The sequence below is a fragment of the Mesoplodon mirus genome (assembly GCF_964341445.2).
Source record: "Mesoplodon mirus genome assembly, chromosome: 11".
Taxonomy (NCBI): domain Eukaryota; kingdom Metazoa; phylum Chordata; class Mammalia; order Artiodactyla; family Ziphiidae; genus Mesoplodon; species Mesoplodon mirus.
The window spans coordinates 58339859-58343439 of NC_138987.1; positions in this window are offsets into that span (position 1 = coordinate 58339859).

A 3581-nucleotide genomic window follows, 5' to 3' on the forward strand; every position below is an offset into this window, starting at 1 on the left:
GAGCTGGAGAAATGCAGTCACCAACAGAGAGAGAACACTCGATGGGGCACCCAGAGCATGGCTGCCTTCCATCCTGTCCATCCCTGGACACGAGAAAAGGGCGTCTCTCCTCTATCTCCTTTCCTCCTGCTGAAGGGCCTGGGGCTGTAGACAATTTGGGGAACAGACATCTCCAAGCCCTTTGCAGCAACAAAGCAGTTCTGATAGCGAGTAGAATATGCTGCCCTTGCAGACTCGAGTCGTCTAATCGGGCATTTATCTGTGCTCATAATTAGGAGCCTGGAGAGTGATCCCCTTCAGAGATCTTCTAGCTTTATTTTTCCAGGGCTGCCTCTTTCTTGCTTATCTATCAGTAAAGAGCAGGGGAAATGCTCGGGTTTGTCCAGAGCGGGCTCATCGGAAAACCCCAGGCTTCCTCCCCAAAGAACTCATCTCCCTATTACCCGGTCTTGTTGAGGAACTGGGGTGTAGGTCTGGCCCTGCGCTGGGGGCTGGGCAGTTGAGAGTCAATTGATGGTGAGGATGGTGATGGCCATGGTGGTGGTGGTTATAACATAGAAGGAAAAGGAAAAGGCAGAGGGGAATTTCCCCGTAACAGTGTTGTGAGCATGGCCAAACACAGCTACCCTCCCAGGTGATTTAATTGCAGGGAATTGCCTTTGCTACACGGTAGGACCTCTGACAGTCCCAATCTTCAGCGTGCTGGCTACTCTCTAATTAGTCATCACACTGCACACCCCAGTCTTTGAGTTCACTGGACTAAAGAGCGTTCCAAGGCTCGAAGAGATTGGTTCATTCAATAAGTAGAAAATTGAGTGCTACTATATGAATTGCTCGTGCTAGACATCGAACAAGAAACATCTAAGACCCTCTCCTTCTTTCCAAGAGATTGAAATTGAACAGGAGACAAAACACACGCACGTGGAAGTTGTTTTGCTGTTGTTATTGCTATAGTTTAATTCCATATGTTTAAATGAGTGACTCAGACAAGCCATTATTGAAATTCTGCTTTTTTTAAAAAAAAATCAGAATAAAATACATTGGGCTTTCTGGGGTGGGGGTTGGGAATGGGAAGGTGGGCCAGACTGGGCAGATGCACAGTGCATCCCAGAGGCAGTGAGTAGCCCAGGAGGGCTGCAGGGGAAGGTATGACTTGGGAAGCAGAGGTTGATGGGATAAAGATGACAGAGCAGGCCAAGACACTTCCCTTCTCCCTGAAGACAGTGTGGAATCATGTAAGGGTCCTCAGGGGAAGACACTTCACAGAGTCTGTGCTTCCGATTGACCAACAGGCTCTGGGTTGCAGAAGGAGACCTGTGGGGGAGACTGGTAGCCCAGGGAGCCTTGATGGAGCTGAGCCCATGTGCACCATAATCTCCCACCATCTTGGTTAAAGCTATTCCTGGAGGATAAGAGTCCTGCTCTGCAGAGCACACCACATTGGAGGGGAAAAGAAAGCAGTGCCACGAATAATCCCAAATGGACCTTATCGAAGTCATGGCTGCTTGGTTTGAGAATGGATACCAAAGGTCTTTTTTCTCTAGTCCATTGGCCTTTTGACTATTCCTGGACACAGTCAAGGAAGTCAGCATTCTGTAGAAGGTAATTAACAAAAGAAAAAGAAGCTTGAAGCTTGAAGGATTCTTGAAGGAAGCTTGAAGGGTAATAAGACTTGGGGGCAAACCACAGCACCTTAGAATGGAAAGGACACGAAACTGAGTTCTCTACTTTCCCTTTGAAAATGAGCTCAGTGCAGAAACCGAATTCTCTCAGCCTGTCTGAACCAGTTTGAAAGGAGCCTGTTTTTCCATTCTCCTCCGAAGTTAGCTAGCTCAAGCAAGAGAGGTCTTCTGCTTTTCTCCCTCTCTCCCCACGCCCCCTCCCAACACCCTTCACCTTCCTGACATGAAATTCCCTGCGTCCTAGGGTATCAAGTCCAACAGCAGATGGGACTGAAAGCTTGGGTCGAGCTCACAGTTGCAATCTGGGCCCTAGACACAGGGCTGGGAACACGGTGGATGGGAGAGGATGTTCAGATACTGAAGCAAAAAGTTCTGTGATTGCAAAAAGGAAAAGGGGCAACTTTTGGCACAAAAGACGAGGGCAAGCACCCCAAGCAAGATGACTGAAGCAGCTAAAGACCATTTTGTAGGGTGGCCAACTATCCCAGATTGCCTGGGACTGAGGGGTTTTCCAAGTAAGACATGGGACTTTCCATGCCACAACCTGGACAGTTCTGGAAAATCTGGACAGTTGATCATTTTATCATCACCCACCATATCACAGAGTAGAGAGTACCAAATTCTCTAGTAGTTTATGGGGGTCACTGAAGTTATAACTGTCCAAGTCTGTGAAACTTACATACTCAGGCAGTTCACTGGCCTCTCTCCGTCCCTACTGGCCCTTCGTCCCCTGCACCCAGCATACACTTGTTAACATGAACTCCCTAGATTATTAAGAAAACAGGTAGCTGGATGGCATCAATTTAAATTCAATTCCACTCTCATTTATTCAAGTCCTGTTATAAGGCACTGTATTGAGTGAAAACCCAGACAGGAAGTCAGCGTGGTCAAAATTCCCACTTCTTGGTGACCATTAGGGTAGAAGACATTGTGCAGTAAGCTTCTGTTTATTAAAACTTAGCAGAGGATGTTCAGTGACCTGAAACCTGGTGGCAGCTTCCTTATCACAGCTGGTCTCATAGAAGTTTCTACCATCTCTCCACAAACCCTATCTCTGAGTCTCAGACCTTCCCTACATCCTCTCCTCAGCACCAGCATCTCCTTCCTCCCCTCTGCTGCAGTCCAGCTCAGGAGACAAATGTCAGAGCAGTTTAGCCAAGTGGCTGCAGGGACCTTAAGGCGCCTTTGTGCCAGTTCTTCTTCTGTGCAGATGCAGCCCTTCACCGGAGTGCACAGCTGGATTTCAGCCCCTGCTCACCCCCTCGCCGGGCCCTAGTGCTGGACACAACCCGCTCGGCCCTCAGGACAGCCCTGGTGCCTGCCCGAATCTCAAGGATAGGCTGGTGTTATACAGGTGAGTGGGAGCCTCTGGCCAGAAACCTCCCTGCTCCCAGGGAGAGGGTCATCAGGGTCTCCTGGTTTCCCCCACCCCCATCCCCGTGCTGTCGCCTACTTCTCCAGGCCTGTGCTCTGACTTCCAGTCCCCTGGGTCTTTTCCTCTCTGGCTCCTGAAAGAAAGTGATGGACCCCTGCCACCTGCCTCTGCCCACTCTGGGCTCCGTCCACTAGGAACTCTGCCCAGCGCCGCTGCCCTCTGGCTTAGGGATTTGCAGACTAGTTTTCAAAGTATGCAGCCTGAGTATCCTTAGCCTTCAACACCTCGTGGATATGCCTCACTAAACTCCTCATTCTTGATTCTTTCTCTCTCCTCCTACTCTGGCTCCTAAGGCTTTTATGGCTGGATAGACCCCCTGCCCTGCAGTGGAGATCAAGCAGGCTTTAGTTCTCTTTCTCTCCTCTTTTTAGAAAGAAAAGCACTCTGGACTCTTTACAACTCCACCCCACTCCCTGACTAGTCATCATCAAAGCTTTCCTCAGCTCAAATGCACAGAGGTATGT